Raw genomic sequence first — 24921 nt, forward strand, 5'->3', positions numbered from 1 at the left:
GTGGGTTGTTGTCCTTATCTATATTGAGAGAGCAAAAGTCATGTGCACTTTCAGGCATTGTGCCCAAGATACCTAGCTCTAACTGACTGTACACATCTTCAGTTGACAGTTCAGACTGAGAAAATTAACATTAACAACACAATTTGAAATTGAATGTTATTAAACAGTATCTTCTAAATTCTGAGGAATTTTTCCCACATTCAGTCTGGGCATTTGTTCCTGTTTAAAACAAATAGTTTAAGATACCTGACGTTACAACAATGGTGATGCTTTTTAAATGCAGAGAAGAGGGCAGCAGTTAGAACAACCATGGTCAACAGGTCACAAATTGCCCTGTTGGATTTCAAACCAAATGTGTCTGTGGAATTAAAAATTTAAATGGAAAGAATTAATATGTCAGGAAAAACCCTATCAATGCCAGAAATGTTTGAATTATTGCACAGGGCCATGCTCAATTTGGCCTGATACTCAATCACACCTCCCATCCTCTTAAGCCCATAAGACATAGGAGCGGAATTAGGCCATTCAGCACACCGAGTCTGCTCAGCCATTCATCATGGCTGATCCTGGATCACACTCAACCCCATACACCTGCCTTCTCATCACTTCCTTTGATGCCCTGACCAATCAGGAAACAATCAACTTCTGCCTTAAATATACCCACTGACTTGTCCTCCACTGTAGTCTGTGGCAGAGCGTTCCACAAATTCACTACTCTCTGGCTGAAAAATGTTTTCCTTACCTCTGTTCAAAAAGGTCACCCCTCAATTTTGAGGCTGTACCTTCAAGCTCTGGATACCCATACTATAGGAAACATCCTCTCCACATCCACTCTATCTAGTCCTTTCAACATTCGGTAGATTTCAATGAAATCCCCCTGCATTTTTCTAAATTCCAGTGAGCACAGGCCCAAAGCTGACAAGCTCTCCTCATATGTTGACCCCTTCTTTGCCAGAATCATCCTCCTGAACATCCTATGGACTCTCTCCAATGGCAACACATCCTTTCTGACATATCAGAGCCAAAACTGTTGACAATACTTCAAGTGCAGCCTGACTAATGTCTTATTTAGGGCTCAACATTATCTCCTTGCTTTTATATTCTATTCCCCTTGAAATAAATGCCAACATTGCATTTGCCTTCTTTACCACAGACTCAACCTATAGATTAACCTTCTTCCACAAGGACTCCTAAGTCCCTCTGCATCTCTGATGGTTGAACCTTCTCCCCATTTAGATAATAGTCTGCACTATTGTTCCTTTTACCAAAATGCATTATCATATATTTCACAACACTGTATTCCATCTGCCACTTTTTTTCCCATTCTTCCAATTTGTCTAAGTCCTGCTGTAATCACATTGCTTCCTCAACACTACCTACCCCTCCACCTATCTTTGTATCATCCGCAAACTTTGCCACAAAGACATCAATTCCATTATCCAAATCATTGACAAACAATGTGAAATGTAGCGGTCCCAATACTGACCCCTGAGGAACACCACTAGTCACTGGCAGCCAACTAGAAAAGACCCCTTTTATTCCCACTCGCTGCCTCCTGCCTGTCAGCCATTCCACTATCCATGCCAGTATCTTTCCTGTAACACCATAGGATTTTATCTTGTTAAGCAGCCTCATGTGTGGCACACTATCAATGACTTTATTGCCTCTCCTTTGTCCACCCTGCTTGTTATTTCCTCAAAAAACTCTAGCAAATTTGTCAGAAACCATGCTGACTTTGACTTATTTTATCATTAGTCTCCAAGTACCCTGAAACCTCATCCTTAATAATAGACTCCAACACTTTCCCAAACACTGAGGTTAGGCTAACTGACTTATAATTTCTTTGCTTTTACCTTTCTCCCTTCTTAAAGAGTGGAGTGACATTTGCAAAAATCTCCCAGTCCTCTGGGGTCATGCAAGAATCAAGTGATTCTTGAAAGATCATAACCAATGCATCCATTATCTCTTCAGAAACCTGTCTCAGAACACTGGGATGTAGTCAATCTGGTCCAGGTGACTTATCCATCTTAAGACCTTTCAGTTTTCCTAGCACTTTTTCCTTTGTAATAGCAATGGCACTCACTCCTGCTCCCTGACACTCACGGACCTCTGGCACACTGCTAGTGTCTTCCACAGTGAAGACTGATGCAAAATACCCATTAAGTTCATCTGCCATTTCTTTTCCCCCATTACTACCTCACCAGCATCATTTTCCAGTGGTCCAATATCAATTCTCACCTCCCTTTTACTCATTATATAACTGAAAAAACTTTTGGTATCCTGCTTTATATCATTGACTAGTTTATAACCTCTTACAGCTTTTTTAGTTGTTTTCTGTTGGATTGTAAAAGCTCCCCAAGCATCCAGCTTCCCACTCACTTTTGCTACATTATATACCCTTTCTTTGGCATTTATGCAGTCCTTAACTTCCTTTGTCAGCCACGGTTGCCTACCCCTGCCATTTGAGAACTTCTTTTTCTGTGGGACATATCTATCCTGTGCCTTGTGAACTATTCCCAGAAACTTCAGCCATCTCTGCTCTGCCGTCATCCCCACCAGTATCCTCCTCCAATCCACATGTGCAATCTCCTCTCTCATGTCTCTGTAATTCCCTTTATTGCATTGTGATACAGATGCATTTGACTTATGCTTCTCCCTCTCAAATTGCAGTATGAATTCAATCATATTATGATCACTGCCTCCTATGGGTTCCTTTACGTTAAGCTCCCTAATAAGATCCGGGTTATTGCACAACACCTACTCTAAGATAGCCTTTCCCCGAGTAGGCTCTAGCACAAGCTGCTCTAAAAGAAGGCAAGACAGCGGCTATACTTTATTAGGAATTTGAAGAGATTTGGCATGTCAACAAATACACTCAAAAACTCCTATAGTTGTACCATGGACAGCATTCTGACAGGCTGCATCACTGCCTGGTATGGAGGGGCTACTACACAGGACCGAAAGAAGCTGCAGAGGGTTGTAAATCTAGTCAGCTCCATCTTGGGTACTAGCCTACAAAGTACCCAGGACATCTTCAGGGAGCGGTGTCTCAGAAAGACAGCGTCCATTATTAAGGACCTCCAGCACCCAGGGCATGCCCTTTTCTCATTGTTACCATCAGGTAGGAGATACAGAAGCCTGAAGTCACACACTCAGTGATTCAGGAACAGCTTCTTCCCCTCTGCCATCTGATTTCTAAATGGACGTTGAAGCTTTGGACACTACCTCACTTTTTTAATATACAGTATTTCTGTTTTTGCACATTTTTAAAAATCTATTCAATATACATAATTGATATACTTTTTTATTTATTATTCCTGACGAAGGGTCTCGGACTGAAACACCGACTGTACCTCTTCCTAGAGATGCTGCCTGGCCTGCTGCGTTTACCAGCAACTTTGATGTGTGTTCCTTGAATTTCCAGCATCTGCAGAATTCTTCGTGTTTGCGTTTTTTATTATTATGTTTTATTTTATTTTTTTCTTTCTCTGCTAGATTATGTATTGCATTGAACTGCTGCTGCTAAGTTAACAAATTTCACGTCACATGCTGGTGATAATAAACCTGATTCTGATTCTAAAAACAAGCCATCTTGTAGGCATTCAACAAATTCCCTCTCTTGTGATCCGACACCAACCTGATTTTCCCAATCCCCTTGTACATTGAAGTCGGCCATTACAATTGTGACATTACCCTTAATACATGCCTTTTCCAGCTCCCTTTGTAATCTCAGCCACACATCTTAGCTGCTATTTGGGGGCCTATATATGATTCGCATAATGTTTTTTTTACCCTTGCAGTTTCCTAACCACCCACAAAGATTCAACATTCTCTGACCCTATGTCACCTCTTTCTAAAGATGTAATTCCATCTCTTACCAACAGAGCCACACCACCGCCTGTGCCTTCCTGCCTGTCCTTTCAATACAAAGTAGATCCTTCATTGTTCAGCTCCCAACTATGGCCTTCTTTCAGCCACAACTCAGTGATGCCCACAATGTCATACCAACCAATCTCTAATTGCACCACAATTCGTCCACCTTATTCCGAATACCACGCACATTTAAATACAGCACCTTCAGTCCTGCATTCTTCACCCTTTTGAATTTTGCCTGTGTGGTACAATTTAACCCTTTGCTCTGTCTGCATTTGTATCCAATGATTGGCTTCCAGCAGTGAGGCTAAGATCTTGAGGATCAATGATAGTCATGGGCATCATATCTCAGCTGCTATGTCTAGGCAGAGCAGGTTATGAACAGTTAATTCAGGGCAATGCTTGAACAATAGGATTTTATCATGGAAAGCTTATCGATAAAAGTCACTTGTTCTGTGCTGACTATATATATCTTCCATTTTTTTACATCTTTCAGTATATCCATGTTTTGAACATTACAATTGATTCAACTCCACTTACCCCCTCCCTCCTGGCCCACCAAATGCCTCCAGATCTCCTGGCTCACACAAAACCCTCACAATCCCAGCGCACTGAAGAAACAATTTTTACCTCATGCCACTTTTGATTATTTTTCTAACTGCTTCATTCTTTACATTCTTGATCAGGAGAATACGAACTCTCAGACAACAGATTTTGTTCATCAGGTATACAATTAAATTTGATTTACATGTAGAATATACTTGGTGTAAGGATGCACATTTAATTGACAAGCATTGAACTTGCAGACCCAATTGAAAGAGAAAACGGTAGAAGTTTTTTTTCCAGAAAGGAGAAGTGCATTAATGTGTTTGCTCCCATTATAACTGCCCTGTTTGTGGTTTAAGAGCAGAATCAAATAGGGTGTTTGATCAGTCTAATTTCAAACGGGAGAGAAACACGAAGCACGAGGACTCAGACATGAACTCAACATGAGATCAGCTGCTTCAGTTTATGGTATGAAACCCTTTTAGTTTTTAACCCAGGTGAGAATTTCAGAAGGGTACTGCTTGCACATTTGAATCAAGATTGACGTTTGCAAATTGAACAATATTGGGTCTTGTTCCATTATCCAACACACCCCAGAAAGAAGTATGAATAGGCCATGACAAGCAGATGGCAAAAAGCAGTCCAATCACAAGCAGGTAACCTGTGTGAATGAGCATGATCTTTGCCCACTGAGCAAACAAATTCATTCTCATTCTGGGCAGCTGGGCCCCCTCTGAGCATGTCACAGTGATATGGCAGCTTCACATTATCACAATTGTTCGTCTCTCTCCAACCCATAACTCACTGCCCTTGAGAGCATGTTGTTGGAAAGAGACACTGCTGATTATTCCATTGCTGATACTTTGGCTTCTGTCACCTCTTCAAGGGTGGAGACAATCAAGAGAGAAAAGGTAGAAAAGGGAGAAGAAAAGTAAACAGAACATAATTGTGTTGGCTGTGGAATAACTGTTTGCCTGTACTGTATTTATACCCAAAATAAAAAAATGAAAAGCAAAGAAATCAAAAAATCTTTAATTTATATTTGATCTTTTTGTCCACAGTATACCTAGAATGTTTTACAATCAATTAAACCCTTTATGAAATGTATAAATGAAAAGATCCAACAGGCTTAAAATGACCATCAAACAATAGCAACAGCAAAATCAAAACAGCAATAGAATGACCAGTTCCTTGCCCATTCATTTTTAGCAGTGAAAATTGTAAAAATGGCCCCTGTTCTGCCCAAAATTTGAAGTCAGTTTTGAGGATTAGACAACCAAAGGGAAGGAAAATGAAGGTGAAGAAAAAGTCAGAAATGACCAAATGACAGGACAGACTCGATGGGCCTAACAGCCTAATTCTGCTCCTATATCTTATGGTCTTATGAAATAGAAATAGAAAACGCTGAAAACACTCGGCAATACAATATGCTGAAAACAATAGTTAAAGGTTCAGGTTAAAGGCATTTTAGACTTCCCTCCACAGGTTTCAAATTTTCAGCACTGGTGGGTTTTCATCCACAAATATTTTGTATTAGTCTGATAAAAATTGTGATAAACATTTACAAAAACAACCAATATACACACGACAGCCCCCCATAGTAAGACAATGAAACGATTTTCATCTTGATAATGGAGCAAGCTTCCCTGCCAATCTTCAAAATTATACCATTTGTGTCCTTTACATCTACCTGAGAGAGCAGACAGAACCTGCATTAATCTCTCATCTGTACCTTGGATCTCTTCAACTGTGTTACCTTTCTGTATAAATATGGTAGTTTTTGAGGGAATGGGTAGTTTAGGGTTTGAAAGCTTTACTTGTCTTACCCATGGATCCTCTTCATTTCTGGGGTTCTAAAGAAATTACTCTCATAGTCTAGAAATTACATTCAGAGATATCATCTGTTCTGTTAGCTGAGGAAATTCCATCTCCAAAAACTGCTCTGAAAAAAAACATGAATCGTAATTTCTATATAAATGTTAGCGAACCTATGGTGTGCAGGTCCAAGATGGCACGTGGAAATACTTTTTGACATATGGCCTGCCCCTCAATTGCATTTTAAACTCCACCCATAATAAAGGTACATAATGATTATCTTTACTGCCAGATGAAGCAGTGAATGATTAATTTTAACAACACAAGAGCAATGAGAAGTATTCACAAGAAACATGTGGTATCGGATGATACATTTTGAAATCATCGCAAACCTGGTGTAAACCTCAGTATTTGGATAGTAAATGGCTACAATAACAACACTACTTTGAAATAATGTTATTTTTCAATTCTTTTTAAAATATTAATATTAATAATTTTTGATCCAGTTTTCTGAAATGCTGTGTTTATTTCAATCTATCTCTATTATACTTTTACCCTCTACCCAGCATCTTGTTAGCAAATATACAGTCACTGGAGAACAAGACTGAGGACCTAAGGGCAAGATTGCTCAATCGGAGGGAAATGAGGTATTGCTGCATTCTGTGTTTCACAGAGACATGGCTCATTCTGAGCATGTTGGATTTGGCAATCAGACCCAAGGACTTCTTGATACATGGGATGGACTGAACTGCTGATTCAGAGAAGGCAAATGGTGGCAGTTTGTGTTTCACGGTGTCAGCATGTGTTTCAGTCTGTGGTGCTCAGATGCAGCGGTCTTGGTCTTGTCACACTCTTGTTTTCTTAAGCTGGAGCATCTAACGATTTATTGCCAACCATTCTGCTAACCAAGAGAGTTCTTCTCAGTGATCCTGACCACAGTTAACATACTGCACAGGCCGACGTTAACAAGGCACTCAAGATATTGAATGCTACCATCACCAAACAAGAAACAACCTTCCCTGATGCATTTCAAAACATAGTCAGGGTCTTCAAATATGCTTACTTGAATAATCCTCTGCCCAGTTATCATCAGCATATAACCTGCAGCACCAGGGGTTCAAACACACTCAAACACTGCTATACTACGATAAGGAATGCTTACTGTTCCATGCCTACCTAGACTGCACTTTGGGAAATCTGATCACTTGGCCGCTCTTCTCTTACTTGCATACAGGCAAAGGCTAAAGAGCAAAGCTCTAGAGATAAGGGTAACAAAGTGGTGGTCGTGGGAGGGAGAAGACCGACTACAGGATTGCTTCAAGTCAGTAGACTGGGTGGTGTTCAAGGACTCATCAGGGGATCTGCATTAATATACCATGGTAATCATGGACTTTATAAAAACAGTCATGGGCGAGTGTGTCCCTGCAAAATCATTTAGAGTCTTCCCATCCAGAAACCCTGGATGAACCATGAGATCTGTAATCTGCTGAGGGGCAGATCAGAGGCATTCAGGTCTGGTGACCAAGTTAAATGCAAGAGGTCCAGGTATAATCACTGGAAAGCCATTTCATGTGTGAAGTGGCAATTCCAGACCAAACCGAAGTCACTGGGGGATGCTCAACAGCTGTGGCAAGGCTTGAATGCTATTACCTCTTACAAAGTGAAACCAAGCAACAGATGGTAGTAGTGAGAGGAGAGCATGGCCTGGATATTCTTTGGTCTTTAATGATGTGACAGAACAGGTTGGCAATGCTAATTCTCTCGCTAACCTTGCCCCTTTGCCAGGTTAGTCACTCCTCCTCGTTCTGTCCCTGGTCTATTTTCCCCAGTACGTCACACACTTTGCCCTCCCATTCAGCAGTTCTTGGGAGTTCACCACTTACACATCCCTACAGTGAAACAACCGCTAGCATGGCTCATCAAAACGATCCCTTCAGTTCACGTGCTCTCCTGATTTATCACTCATAAAAATAAGGATTCTGGACACAGGCATTCCAAACAGTTTCATTTATTTTCACTCACACCATTACATTGGTTTGTAGGTAGCAGAATAGCCCCAAGAGACCCAAGGGACAGTTTGGAGCTTCCTAAAATAACACCTGGGTTAGTGGGAGCAAACGCACGACACCCTACACAGGCAACACCACTGGTGTGGGGAGGCATTATTCTTTCAAGTTTCTCTGAGCATGTGGACACTGATCTAAGGCAGTTGATGTGGAATAAAACTGTAGGATGGTAGAATCCCTGTTTAAAATGTTCCAACTCTGCATCGGAAATAATGATTATGGCCTGGTCACATGATTATCCCCCCACCCCCATGCAGACCAGCAGTAGAATTTCCTGTTCCTTCTCAGCCAGATGGAGACTGATTTAAATCCTCTGTCCGGTTTTGCTAGAAAGGTGTGGAGGTTGGACTTGATGATTGGTGAATAGTTATATTGGAAAGTTAACAACAAAGGGTGTCATGAAGAAAGCCTCTGTATATTAACTGTAAATATTTTTCTTCACAACTTTTGGGCAGCTTTTGCACTTTTTCAACCTGGCACTAAATAAAATCCTTTGCACTAATGTGCTGTTGTGGCTTATGGTCTGTGTTTTTCCAACTGGTGACCCTCATCGAGCATGCTCACCCATACGTGATAGTAAGGAGTGACAGGCTCCTGTACCTCTTGCCTGATGGTAGTAGTGAAAGTGGGCATGGCCTGGATGTTGTTCTAAAGCAGCTGCCTTATTTGCTGAGTGTTTCCAATATTGTCTACTTTTATTTCATATTTACAACATCTGCAGTAATTTGCTTCACACACAGGCTAGTCACTAAAGATATATCCAAAGAACTTGAAATTGCCCGTCAAACAATAGCAACATCAAAATTATAATTGCAGTCGATTTCTGGATTATAAACATAGGCCTCTCCGATCTGATGATAAAAGTGCCCCAGACATTTCTATCACAAAAAGCTGATAGTTTTCCAAATGTTCGTGACAATTTCATGGATACCTACCACTGTATAAACAACCAGAATAACTTTTTAGTGAAATCTGTGGTGATATCACGTGTCACATGTAAGAACGTGATTGGACAGAGTCGGGAGCATGCGCAGAAATGACAGAATGATCAAGAAGCTTATATGTTAAACGTGGTTGCTGTTTGCTGTTAAATAAAAGTTCTAATTTAATTCTTCCAGAATATGGTTTGTTCTTAGTAACCCACGGTACGTATAAAGAACACAACATGGTGTCAGAAGTTGGTCTGGAAGAATAATACATTTTGCTAACATGGGAGAAGCGAAGATAATTGAAAAAAAGAGCGCAAACTTTTTCGTTGTTTGCTAACAGCTCTAAGAATGGAAGTTTTGCAACCCCCATCGACACTTCAGCTGACTGGAAATGTAGCTGAAAACTGGAAAAGATTTAAACAGCGTTTTAAAGTTTATTTATCGGCGATCGGAGCAGATAATAAAATGGAGAAAACAAAAGCTGCAATTCTACTCCACGGGACTGGGGATGACGCAATTGAGGTATATAACCATTTTACACTTGAGAATGGCGATAATTTGAATTTAAAAGCGATAATCGACAAGTTTGAAGCATTTTGCTTACCGAAGCGCAATGTGATGTACGAACGGTATAAATTATTTACATGCAAGCAGAAAGCTGGTCAAATAATTGATCAATTTATTATGGAATTGAGAAACCACAGTAAACCATGCGAGTTTTCAGAGCTGATGGACTCTCTCATTAAGGACAGAATTGTTTGTGGCATTCGGGATAATGGTCTGAGAGAAAGGCTGTTAAGAGAATAGGACTTAGACCTGGAAAAAGCTGTGATGCTTTGCAAAGCTTCTGAGACCGTGATGTTGCAGTCTAAAGAGCTTTTTATTGAGAACTGCAACGTACACCCTGTGCACGAACATATTTAAAAAAGTAATAAAACGGCAACGAAAATGACAGAGAACAAGATGTCATCTGAAAGAAAAAAACATTGCGATCGCTGTGGGTGGGAGCACCAACCTAAAAAGTGTCCAGCGTATCAGAAAATATGCAACAACTGTGGTAAGAGTAATCATTTTTCACGCTGTTGCAGAAGTAAAAAGGAAATAAAACACGTAAATGCAGTGATTGAAAATCAACGCGAGGAGTTTTATATAGATGTGCTTTGTGAAAACAAAGTAAGAATGACTAGACTATGCCATTGCAAGTGAACCAAAACAATATTCCATTTAAACTGGATACTGGAGCACGAGTAAATGTTCTTGCGGAATCTGAGTTTAATGCATTAAAGCCAAGACCAAAGTTAGATCAAACAAATATAAAAGTGACTGGGTATTCAGGTGCAGACATTCCAGTTAAAGAAACATGTGTGGCGAAAATATCACGCAAAAATAGTGTGCACACGCTTTCATTTGTGGTCGTGCCAAAAAATGTACAGTCAATACTGGGTTTATCTGCCTGTGAGAGACTGAATTTGGTGAAAAGAGTATTAGGATAGTGACACAGAGTCAGAATACAGTGACTTGATGAAAGAGTGAGAGAGAACAGAATTTGATTCCAACGCGGCAAAAGTAAAAGAAGTCATAAAGAAGAATCCCAGACCCACCCCTTTGTTACCAGCATCTGACAAAGCATTGCCATCAAAACCAAACTTGCAGGTACAGTACAATATGGATCTGAAGCCGAAGAGTGACAAGAATCAGGATCCAACTGAAGAAGTGAAAGCACAAGTGAAGGAATTGAGAAGTTTTATTGAAATGATGAACTCTCGGTATAAAAAGAGATTACACAGTTAATGAATGAATTGCGATTTCTTCTCAAAGACCTTAAGAAAGAGCCAACTTCAGAGTTTCAGTTAACTGATGCAGACCAGACGAAACAAGGAAATGACAACGAAACACAAGAACTGTGTGAACCACTTAGAAGGTCTATTCGTGTTCATAAACCCCCAGAGAGACTGATAGAGACACGTTAAATTATGCATTTGTTGTGATCAATGTTGCTAATTGTTTTTCTTCTTAAGGAAAGGAAGATGTGGTGATATCACGTGTCACGTGTAAGAACGTGATTGGACAGAATCAGGAGCATGCGCAGAAACGACAGAATGATCGAAAAGCTTGTAGGTTAAACGTGGTTGCTGTTTGCTGTTAAATAAAAGTTGTAGTTTAATTCTTCCAGAATATGATTTGTTCTTAGTAACCCACAGTACATATATAGAACTCAACAAGATCCAATTGATGTTTCTGTAGAATATGCCAATGGAGAGTCAGTTCTTGCTGTCATAGAGTCATAGAGAAGTACAGTACAGAAACAGGCCCTTTGACACATCTAGTCCATGCCAAAACCATTTAAACTGCCTACTCCCATCGATCTGCACTGGGACCATTGCCCTCCATAACCCTACCGTCTATGTTCCTATCCAAACTTACTTTAAATATCAAAACTGAGCTTGCATGTACCACTTCTGCTGGCAGCTCGTTCCACAGTCTCACTTCCCTCTGAGTGAAGAAGTTTCCAATTGCTCCTGTTAAACTTTTTACCTTTCACCCTTAACCCATGACCTCTGGTTGTAATCCCACCCAAACTCAGTGGGAAAAAGCCTGCTTGCATTTATGCTCTTTATACTGTTCATAATTTTGTATACCTCTATCAAATCTCCTTTGAATCTTCTATGTTCAAAGGAATGAAGTCCTAACCTATTCAATCTCCCATTAAAACTCAGGTCCTCCAGACCCAGCAACATCCTTGTAATGTTTCTCTGTACTCTTTCAACCTTGTTTACATCTTCCTGTTGGTAGTGACCAAAACTGCATACAATACTCCAAACTAGACCTCACCAATGTCATATAACATAACATCCCATCTCCTGTAATTAATACATTGATTTATGAAGGCCAATATGCCAAAAGCTTTCTTTACAACCCTATCTACCTATGACATCAATTCCAACAAATGATGCACCTGTATTCCCAGATCCCTTTGTTCTACCACACTCCTCAATGCCCTACCGTTCACTGTGTAAGACCTATCCTGGTTGGTCCTACTGAAGTGTAAAACTTCACATTTGTCTGTATTAAATTCCATCCGCCATTTTTCCCTCTGCAAGCCCTGACAGCCTTCCTCACTGTCCATTACACCCCCAATCTTGTTGTTATCCATAAATTTACTGATCCAGTTAACCATATTATCATACAGATCATTGATAGAGATGACAATCAAGAAAGGACCCAGCACCAGTCCCTGTGGCACACCACTAGTCACAGGCCTCTAGTCAGAGAGGCAACCATCTACTAGCACTCTTTGGCTTCTCCCACAGAGCCAATGTCTAATCCAATTTACTACCTCATCCTGAATGTCGAACGACTGAACCTTCTTGACCAGCCTCCCATGTGTGACCTTGTCAAATGCCTTGCTAAAGTCCATGTAGACAACATCCACTGCCTTGCCTTCATCCACTTTCCTGGAGTGGTGATAGTCAAAGTGATAGTGAGGCTGATGGCACTAAACATTATTTGTACATAAATGGTCAGGTAACTTAAGGCAGGAGATAAATGCTGTGTTAAATTCTGATACCCAAAACTGTCATCTGACTTCAGTTCTTACAATAAGCTTAGTAGCAAAAACGATAATTCATTGTCAACAGCTTTGCAGAAGTGTCATTTCAGTTCATTGCCTGCTCACTGGTAACATGTAATTAATGTTATAAACTTACTGTATTTGCACAGTAAATATGAATAGCAGACATCGTCGACACAAGACTAGTAACTAGAAGTTTATTGTACTCATTTGCACTGTAAGGTAGTATAGTGCTTAATCAGTCAAGTTACAAGATCATATTAATTTAATTGTTAACCAATTTCCTTTTGCTTTTAATCCCTTCTCATTTCCCCTCTTTATTTTTGTTCATTATGCATCTGATTTGACAAAGATCCATCCACTTTTAATTTACATTCATTCACAGTCCTATTGCAGTTTATTTCCAAAGCTTTTATCTCCTTGATTAAGGGGAAACCCTGTCGTTTTTCCCCTGCTCACTCAAGCCCTATATGCCCCTGTTCCCTACCTTGTGGTAGTTTCAGTTCCCATTTATTGTAAAATTGCTGCCATAGCATTTTTGACCTAAAGGTTGAAGGGGCACAAGTGAGTTCCATGTCTAATTCACAGCAGGCATAATTGGATGTGGAGCTGCAGAACACTCTGTTGAATGTTGTTCTGACCACTGAGTCACATGATTGATTTGTGTTTTTTAATGCACTTCGAAACTCTCACATAAATATGTGCATTATTTTTTTTCTTGGTGGTTGTACATCTAATTGTGAAAATAGAGCATAGAACAATACAGCACAGGAACAGGTCCTTTGACCTACGATTTTATGCTGAACCAATTAAGCCAGTAATTAAATGCCTTATTAAACTAATCCCTTCTGCCTACACAATATCCTTATCCATCTAGTCTATAGTATGTACCTATCAAAGAACTCCTTAAATGTCTCCATTACATCTGCTTCCACTACCATTCCTGGAAACACATTCCAGTCACCCACAGCTCTGGAAAAAACTTGCCCACTTATCTCCTTTAGACTTACTCATCTCACCTTAAAAGCATGCCCTCTAATATTAGGCAGTTACATGCTAGAAAAAATATAATGGATGTCTATTCTATCTATGCCTCTCATAATCTTATAAACTTCTGTCACATTTCCCCTCAGCTTCTGCCTCTCCAGAGAAAGCAACTCAAGTTTGCCCAACGTTGAATCCTAGCACATCCCTCTATTCCAGGCAACATCCTGGTCAATTTCTTCTGCACACTCTCCAATCTTTCATATAAAGGGGCAAACAGAACTGAATGCAATAATCCAGATGTGGCCTAATCAGAGTTTTATAAAGCTGCAAGATAACATCCTGACTTTTGAACTCAATGCCTTGACTAATAAAGGCCGACATGCCATAAAACATCTTTACCACTCTATCAAACTGTGAATCCACTTCCAGGGAGCTATGGACTTTGACCCCAAGATCCCTCTGTACATTAACACTGTTAAGAAACTTGCCTTTTACATTTGAAGGATGTAAAGGAAGGAAGTATGAGGATACACTTTCTGTGTCTGTGTGAGCTGCATCATCCAATTACAAAAAGAAGCTTCCATGGATTATAAAGCCAGTGATCAGGATTGCCATACATATCACGTGTAAAGTATAGAGGGTTTCAGGCATGTAAGGAAATCAAGTCCAGAATAACTATGCAGTTTGTAGGCTACATGCAGAAGTAGGCATCCAACATAACTGATGAAGCCTGCCTTTCAATGACCCTTGCCCTCACTGGTTTCATCCACATATCACCTTCCACAATGGGCCTGTCTCTCCAAGAATCATCAGACCTGTCTCCAACAGGGAATAACTGGATTTCCTTCACATTCCCAGCACTGGCAGATGATGCAGTGTCAATTTTGCATCATTGAAAGTCTGTCGCTTCGCACAAGTTCTTGGTTTGATGGTGACATAATCACAGATGGTAAAACTTAGAAAGCAAAAGTTTCAAAGAATAAATACAAATGAAGCTGTTTTCATTTGGAATTTAATCAGGAATAACTAGAAATATTTGATAACAGAATAATTTGGCTATCTTTTGCAGGAACTCACATCCCAGAATCACACACCAGCATCATAAATAGTGGCCACTTAAATGATTAAGTTACTTTAAATAAGTGGTTGGGACATCTTCTCCACCTGTTACGGCTGAACTAGGTGTTCATGACCTAAAACACTATTTTAAAAACTTCAGCAAGTAGTTGAGTAAGGAACTTTAATGCAGTGTTGAGGGAACACCCGGGTTGCATAGTGGCTGTATTGGATCATCACCCTTCACAAAATGCACAGGGTCTCTCCCCAGTGTCCTGGCCAATACTTGTCCTCTAAAAACAGCCTGGTCTAGAATTTTAGTCCATCTGAACATGTTAGCCAGGCTGGCATTGCCAATGACCATGTTCAGAAATGTACTACCTGTGCCCAAGGCCCGTTTCAGAAATTTACAGAGCAGAGGCCTTTGGGATGACCAGGGTCATAATGTGATAGAGACAAGGTTGATACTAAGTGGACCTACCTGATCATCTACATTGTGTGTGTGTTGTTAAGAGCTCATGTGATTTGGCTACTCTTAGAGTGAATGTCAACAAGATTCAATGCAGCACAGATAATGTACATGAAGCGAGCCTATTCTGCTGCAAGTACTCAGGAGGCAAATTCAACCTGTTGCTAAGCAATGCAAAATAGACTTTAAACTTCAAGGAAGCCCAGATCATATCCATCTCAGTTAACATGCATTCCCTAAACAAAAACTAGTTACGCCCTGTGTTCCATTTCTGCATTGCTAAATCTTCCAATTAATCCCATTAGCTCAGTATGCTATTGCCTCCTGCTCCATCACAAGTACAGTTTATATTAAGGCAGCAATTTGCTGAAATGCGAACACCTTTTGTTGTTCAAGCCATGCCCCTGTGCCAATAACAGCAAGAATTCTAATTCCGCAGCAGGAATCGTCACGAGATAATGGGTTCATTAAAAATTGCAAGGGACTTTTAAAAGTTGAACTGAGATAATGCACATATTGGAATTCAGCCTCATTAGTACGTAAATGAATGGAAATCCTCCCCTTCAAGAAAGGAACAGTATGGGCTCCTTGTTTTTAATGTTAAACAGTGCTCTGAATGTGTATGGCTGTGCAGCCCAGGCAGTCAACTGACCTTCCCTTCAATAGGGTCAAGCTGCAGCAAACTGGTGGGCCTTTGTCACACATGGTCACTTTCATTAACACTTCTTTACATCCTGGATTGAAAGAAATGTTTTCCTTTACTTTTTGATCATGAAGCTATTAAAAATCAAATACCCATAAGATGCTCTCCCACATGGCCACCATTTAAATTTGCGCGATTTGAGCATAGTTTAAGTAGCTGCACCAGAGACGATATCATTCCCTTGTCTCCTCAACACTAACAGCAGTAATCTATAAATCTGATCTCCAAGGCTATTTCAATTCACTTACTGTCAACCTGATGTTGTAACAAAAGTGGCTTCACTTCTCTTGTGATTCATTTATACAGCAGTTAACACTTTGAAGACCCGATAAATGATATTCACTTCACACAACTGAGGGTATATATTAAACAAATATGAGCTCACTTATGTAAGCAGAAGGCTGTTAGTTCCTATAAGACAGGAGAATATGTGATATACATGATGCTCACCTGCACATGTATAATAAAGCCCAAGAATATAGTATCACACACAAAATGCTAGAGGAATTCAACAAGTCAGACAGCATTATGGAGGGAAATAAAAAGTCGACATTTTCGGTTGAGATTGATAAGACCATAAGACTATAAGACATAGGATCAGAATTAAGCCATCTGGCCCAGCAAGTCTGCTCCGCCATTCAATCATGGCTGGCCCTTCTTTTTTCTATCTCCTCCTCAACCCCAGTTCCCGGCCTTCTCCCCGTGACCTTTGATTGCATGTCCAATCAAGAGTCTATCCATCTCTGCCTTAAATACACCCAATGACCTGGCCTCCACCGTTACATGTGGCAACAAATTCCACAAGTTCACCATCCTTTTGCGTAAAGAAATTTCTCCGCATCTCTGTTTTGAAAGGGCGTCCCTCTATCCTGAGGCTGTGCCCTCTTGTCCTAGACTCCCCGACCAAGAGAAACATCCTTTCCACATCTGTTCAGTCTAGGCTTTTCAACATTCAAAAGCTTTCAATGAGATTTCCCCTCATCCTTCTGAATTCCAGCGAGTACAGACCCAGAGCCATCAAACGTTTCTCATATGATAACCCCTTCATTCCCAGAATCATCCTTGCAAACCTTCTCTGGACCATCTCCAATGACAGCACATCTTTTCTAAGATGAGAGGTCCAAAACTGTTCACAATCCTCAAGGTGAAGCCTCACCAGTGCCTTATAAAACCTCAGCATCACATCCTTGTGCTTGTATTCTAAACCCCTTGAAATGAGTGCTAACATTGCATTTGCCTTCCTCACCACCGCCTCTACCTATAAGTTAACCTTTAGGGTGTTCTGCACAAGGGCTCCCAAGTCCTTCTGCATCTCAGATTCCTGGATTTTCTCCCCGTTTAGAAAATAGTCCACACATTTATTTCTACAGCCAAAGTGCATGATCATGCACTTTCCAACATTATATTTCGTTTGCCACTTTCTTGCCCATTCTCCTAATCTGTCTGAGTAATTCTACATCCTACCTGTTTCCTCAACACTACCTGTCCCTCCACCAATCTTTGTATCATTGATAAACAGCCTCATGTGTGGCACCTTGTCAAAGACTTGATGAAGAATGTTGACCCAAAATGTTGACTGTTTATTCCCCTTCACAGATGCTGCCTGACTTGTTGAGTTCCTCCCACATTTTGTGTTTGTTGTATAAGATTTCCAACATCTGCAGAACCTCTTGTGTAAATGATATAGTATGACATGATATCGATTCACCAACATGAGTTTATGTGCTATGCAGGCAGATACATCAATCCAATAGTCTAGTAAAAATGAAACAGAATACAGAAAACAAAGTTGCAGTTACAGAGGAGTAGAGCAAGAAAGCAAATAAAAAACAATGACTATGATGAGATAGACTGAGAGATTGAGAGCTCTCCTTTGAACATTTGAGAGGTCCGTCAAGAGTCTGATAACAGTGTGATAGCATTGTCCGTAAGTCTGGTGTTACATGCTTATATGATAATAGAAGTTAACTCAGTGAAGGACTTATTGGTAATTTACTTAAGAGTCACAGAGTCTTAGAACACCACAGCACAGAGACAGTCCCTTCAGTCCATCTACTCTGTGTCAAACTATTACTCTACCTAGTCCCATCGACCTGCACCCAGACCATAGCCCTCCATACCCCTCTCCTTTATGTACCTATCCAAATTTCTCTTCAATATTAAAATCAACTCCGCATTCACCACTTACACTGGCAGCTCGTTCCACAATCACACCACCCTCTGAGTGAAGAAATTTCCCCTCATGTTCACTTTTCACCCTTTACCCATGACCTCTAGTTCTAGTCCCACCCAACCTGAGTGGAAAAAGCCTGCTTGCAGTTACCCTAGCAACATACACAAAATGCAGGAGGAAATCAGCAGGCCGGGCAGCAACTATGGAAAATGGTATAGTTGACCTTTTAGGCCGAGACCCTTCATCAGGACATTTGCTGGCATTTACCCTATCTATATCCTCATAATTTAGTATACTTCTATCCAATCAAATCTCCCCAGATCTGAAATTGGAGATAGCTTCAAATCATGTCTAAACTGTGAGTTTTAGTCTCTTTAGTCTCCTTGCTGGAAAAATCACATGAGAAGCAGTATAGTGATGTTTGTGCCAGTTCTGAGTAAGCACAGATTTACAGCACAGTGCTGTACTTAATTAGATAATCTTACTCAAGGTCCTACACAGATATGCTCAATCTTAAAAGCAGAAAAATACTTTTTTTCGGAGGGTTGGCAGTGGAGGTCATCCCTTTCCTAAGTCACATGCAATCGACTCTCACGTGACTTACGTCACTAGAACTCCCAACAAAATCAGGAAAATATCTGAAGTATTCATCCAGTTTCATAATTCCACTATTCAGTCTAACTTTGCTGTTTTCTAGGCAACATTTACTTCCTTCCAAAAATAATAGGATTTATCCTTTGTCATCGCTTTACACCTATCTCTATTGCTATTGGATCAAATTTTGTTGTCAAAATAATCATGAGCCCAACTTGCTCCAATTATGCATAAACAATGCAGTGATTGGGGGCCATGCATGGCTGAGTGCCAAGATTCCCAAGACTATATCCAAGCTGCTCTACAGCCATCTTAGTGCTAAACACTGGCAATCATTGAAAATTGAATTGTCTTGTTTGTCTACTGTCAATATATATTTTTATCTACTCATTTTTCAGAAGGGGTAAACTTCACCTGCAAGGCTTACATTTATTGTGCATTTCCAAATATTGTTGGGCCACATTTCTGAATTACTACAGTTCTTCTGAGGTAGATACTCACACAATGCTGTTGAATGAGGAGACCAGAATAAAAAGGTGGGTGCGAGGGGGCAATGGAAGAAGGATAGCTAGAAGCTGATAGGTGAAACCAGGTAGATGGGAAAAGTAAAGGGCTGGAGAGGAAGGAATCTGATAGGAGAGGAGAGTGGGCCATAGGAGAAAGGGAAGGAGGAGGGAACCCAGTGGGAGGTGATAGGCAGGTGAGAAGAGGTAAGAGGCCAGAGAGGGGAATAGAAGAAGAGAGGAGCGGGGTGGGAATTTTTTTTTAACCAGAAGGAGGAATCAATATTTGTGACATCAGGTTGGAGGCTACCCAGCTGGAATATAAGGTGTTGCTCTTCCACCCTGAGAGTGGTCTCATCTTGGCACAACAGGAGGCCACGGACCAACATGTCAGAACAGGAATGGGGATAGGAAAAAAAATGGTTGGCCACTGCGAAATTCTGCTTTTGGTAAGTGGAGTGAAGGTGCTTGACAAAATGGTCTCCCAATTTCAATCACATTTCTGTGGGTCTAGAGTTACATATAGGCCAGACTGGGTAAGACGTTAGTGAAATAGATGAGTCTTATATGTCTGTGGTAACATTATCAACATTTTCATTTTAAGTTAGATGCTTCGCCATATCAAATTTTTTCCCAATTATCTTATCCACGGATATTAATTTACCTTATTAAAGGAGCCTTAAGCTAAGGTTTACTGTGCACCTATCATTAAAATCTTTTCCTTGATTTAGTTCTTAATCATTATCATTTCATTTAATTGAAGTTAATGAAATATCAAAATGACATTAAATAGTAATTTTTGACTCCTTTTGATTCGCTTCCAATATATAACTTGCATTCCAGTATTCTGGGTTCTTTTCAGACCCTTTCACATAACTGTTCTTATTTGCCTCGAGGCATAGTAGAATTACATACAGAAACACGCAAAAGCAAAAATGCACAATTCAAAATCTGTTTCTCCAATCTGGATCAGTCTTACTCTACGTGTTGAAATGCACACATTGAACCGAGCATGAAATCCTCTGGTGTTACATTGTCCTATGATTTACTTAATATGGCAGATTGCACCAGCGGCATTTCAACGGAAGCTAGAAAAGAAAAAATTTAATACGAGGGGTGATTGATAGGTTCGTAGCCTACGGTAGAAGGAGGCAATTTTAGAAAAACTAGCACACTTATTTTTCAACATAGTCCCCTCCTACATTTACACACTTAGTCCAGCGGTCATGGAGCATACGGATCTTGGACCTCCAGAAAGTGTCCACAGCAGGGGTGATTGATAGGTTCGTGGCCTAAGGTAGAAGGAGATGAGTTATACAGCTCTCGTTACATGCACGTGCAGTTCAACTCTCTGAGTGATTATGCAGAAAGTTTGAAGTTAATAACTCACCTGGGGTGATTGATAAGTTTGTGGCCTAAGGTAGAAGGAGATGAGTTATTGACTTCAAACTTTCTGCATAATCACTCAAAGAGTTGACCTGCATGTGCATGTAACAAGAGTCGTATAACTCATCTCCTTCTACCTTAGGCCACGAACTTATCAATCACCCTTCGCATTATGTGAACAGTCTGGGTGTATTTGGGTTGAAGGAAGATCTCTCGTGGCATGAAGTTAGGTCAGATGACTTGTTCTGAGATCAAATTCCATGTTAGCCCACACACAAATATTATGTTTGAAAATTGATTTTAGTTTTTCCATTGGGAAAGAAGATTTTTCTGCTTCTTCCCCTCTGTTGTTTTGTACCTTTATGTCCTGAAGTAGTGAGTTTAGTGATCATAGTGTTACATACAGTATCTTTGAGTGTGGGATGTGTATTCCAAGTGATTGGGCCAATGTATGCACATTCTTTTTGTGCAATTTTCACATAGAAGTTATTTGGATCAATTAGCGACCATTGGCCTGGGCATGACAGGACACAATTCAACCTTGTGCCTTGCTTTTCACCTGGATTTGGATGGGCATTTTATCATATCATTTCCAAAGTAATTTAGCTGTTAAAGGTATGACCTACTACCTCTGTTTCTCATTCATTCTAAGGCAGGGATCAAGCCCTCCAATAAATTGCAAAAGAGGTATAAATTAAAGAGTTCCCACTTAGACATTAATGTTCTGCCCACAGATTCTAGTAAACTCACTTTACTGTGCTCCACTTTATCATTGATAAAAATGGCAGTTTCTTGAAATAATGTATGAATGTAAGAGATGCTGAGAAAACCTGGCCTTTGATGAGTTCATGCTTCACAGTGACTTATGGCATGGAGTGGGTTGGGCTAGACTAGTGGGGGATTCCGTGACACATGAAGAAACTCTGTATAACCACCTTCTTGACTTTTTTATATTGGCACGATGGCTGCCGTTGCACTCCAGTGATCAGCACAGGAAAGACAGGGTAGATGTGAGATCTGCAGCAAGCTGCCATCAAGCAACATGCTGGTAGAGATTTTGTACATGATTTTGGATGAAAACCACTATGAGGACTTTTTAACCAGCTTACCCAGTAAAACTTTACCTCATTAGGCATTAACACAGCACATAGCACTTTGAAATTGGTTTGTTTTCCCTACTAAAGGACTTGAAGAATGTTGCAGAGGCAGCAGTGGTGACAGTATTGCCTTGTTTAGGTAGTCCAAGTGTGCAATCTTGTAAGAAGATGGATATTACTACTTTCTTTTTATATTTTAATTTCAAAACTATGCACAGAGTGCATATAATCAATACACATTTTTCACTCAACATTGTACTACCATCAGTTCAACGCATTCTTTTGCAATGCTTCAAAACAATTCATATCTTTCTCCTTAAACAATAAACAGTGAAGCCCAGCCCCTGAATATTCAGTGGTGGAAGGAGGATAGATTGTGGTGGCTACACTGAAATTCAGTGCATCCTTCAACACTAGCTGTACACCTGCACCTTGGAATGTGCCAGTCATCTCCTTACACTGGAAGACGCATCCACCCAGTAAACCATGAATTTTGCCCAAGTTTTAGATGTTGATTTTTAAGCACCCTTTTCCACAAGGGTGTTTAAAGATCAAAATCTAAAACTCAGGCAGAATTCATGGTTTACCGGGTAGATGCGTCTTCCAGTCTATGCTGGTATACTGAAAGTATTACCATCATTCTTCATTGGTAGGAGACTTCTGTGATATGGGAAAGTTGTTCCTCTTTCCAGGGTCTGTTTGATGACCTTTAACTATGCTGTGATGCAACTCAGTTGTGAATGTATTATGACTGTTAACTGAGAGTAAGACTTGTTTCCTTGTATCCTTTGGAGGCATGTTGAGTGTCCGATAGAGTTGTTAAAACGATAGAAAGAGAAAGCTGAAGAATTAAGTGCAACATTCATTTAGTTAATGTCTGTACTCCATTTGTCAGAATGTGAGCCATATCGATCACTGAAGAAACATGAAGGAGAGAAGCCAGGGAATTATAGAGAAGTTAAGCCAACATTTATCATTGGAAATTACAGGCTGAACAGGAGCTAAGGGCCTGTACTAGGAGGATTAATTACATTTTGCCTTCCCTTTTACAAGTGTGCAAAATATTTAATTACAGTCCATCCAGCGTCAATGTCAGAAATCTGGGATTGAAACTGAAGTTGTTTTGTGCTGTATCCTTCAGTTCCAATTATGGGTGAACCAAAGCAAGAGTAGAGAAAGTTAAGTAGCAATTTAATAAAAGTCCCTCCAAGAGGACCACAACCTTGTCGTGGATTGGAGGCTTGTGTAACTCAATGACCCAGAGAGCTATGTTGACTGGAGTCGGGGCTTTGTGCCTTGGCTCTTGGTAAGGTTATCCATGTCAAACAGGCCAGAGGGTGGAGGCCAAACTAAGAGTCCAGGTTCAGGGGCTCAGTTTGGCTAACAGCCCTGAGTGGTCAAACAAAACTGTTATGGAAATGAAGAATTCTTCAACATCTGTGTGCGACAGTAAGGACAACAGAGATGGAGGACCTTCAATGCTGCCCTAAATGCCAGCAGCGTAACAGGCAATGAGTACGTTAATAGAAGTCAGGGGACGATATCAGCCATGATCTAGCCTTCTTTAAATCCCATTTTCTTTATTTTCAGCCTTCAATGTTGCAAGGGGTTGTGATGGAGTCAGTTGGGAAAATGTTTTAATGGCAAAAATTAACTGGAGGATGTAGGCTAAGGTAAGTGTTGTCAAACTATTATGAATGGGAATGAAAATCAAAATAAAACTTACAGATGCTTAAAACCTGGAAGAAAAAAAGAAAATTCTGGAAACATTTAGGAACTCAGACTATATCTGTGGAAAGAGAAGCAGAGTTAGTTTGAAGATTGTCATAGCTAGGAAAGAAGAAAAACAAAATTGGTTGAAGCTACAGAGAAGGTGAAGAGGGGATGGAAGAGACACGGAGTATTTTGCTGATTGGGTAGTAGAACTAGGGTTGCTATAGTGATAAACTCTTGTTCTATTTTGCTTTTGGAGTATCTGATTCTTCAAAAAGTATGCATGGGGAAGAAGGACAGAATAGCCTCCTGTGCTGTGTGATTCTCAATCAGTGAATGTACTACCAGCCATCAGGGGGTGCTGAAGTGAAATCCAAGGTGTTTCACTGCTGATTTTCTCGCTTTCTCATTGCCTTAGACACAGTGCCAGGAATGGGCAGTCTGCCACTGATCGTAGTTCAGATACCCAAACTGCTAAGTAGAGGAAGGGATGGGATTTAGAATCTGAACCTTCCTGCTCCCTGGAGCAATAATAACTATAATCAGGCCACCCACTTAGCACTTGATATACTTCATGTTTGGACGGATAAGGTACAACAGTGACTTTCCATGAGTAAGTTACATTTTCAGAGCAATAAAAAATGATAGTTCAGAATTTGTTGGCACCATAATGATACACTGAATCGCACTTGATATCACTAACATGTACATTGTTCAGCAGTCTGTGGAGATGAAGAAACACTCCATGTACTCTGAATCACCATGGGTGGTTTGCACCATCCTATCACTTGACCAGAAATGACAGCAACCCACACTCAGCCTTGCCATGGCTTGCTCCAAGTGGGGCTTTCAATACCAGATCATCTTGCCACTGAATGTTAGCTCTGCCTATGCACAGTACTTTTGCAGAACAAAGGTGGATGTTCCTAAAATGTCACTCAACACCTCTGACCCATATCAGAAACAGCTTATAGTGTGGACCTCACTCCTGCAGGCAGTAAATCATTTTGAGAGACCTGTCCTTATTTCTCCTTTTTGTTTCATCATTCTGCCTACTTTATTAATTTTTCCTACATCCTCTTGTAATTGATTTGAGTTCATTTTATTTTACTTCATTGTTGTTTCTCTATTTCTTCCTCAGGACAAAGAACATTTAAGAGAAGTTTGGATAGGTACATAGATGATAGGGGTATGGACGGCTGTGGACCCAGTGCAGGTCAATGGGAGTAGACAGTTTAAATGGATCAGCATGGACTAGATGTCCATAAGGGCCTGTTTCTGTGCAGTACTATGACTTCTATGAATTCTTTCTGGACCCCACTTGATAAATTGCCCTCAATTTGCAAATCAAGACCAAAAAACTTTTCAGCAGTTTCCAATGAAGGAAACTGTCCAGCTAAAAGTGTATGAGCTCTCTTCCCACTTGAGATAAATCAAAGT

The sequence above is a fragment of the Mobula hypostoma genome, chromosome X1, assembly GCF_963921235.1.
Source record: "Mobula hypostoma chromosome X1, sMobHyp1.1, whole genome shotgun sequence".
Lineage (NCBI taxonomy): Eukaryota > Metazoa > Chordata > Chondrichthyes > Myliobatiformes > Myliobatidae > Mobula > Mobula hypostoma.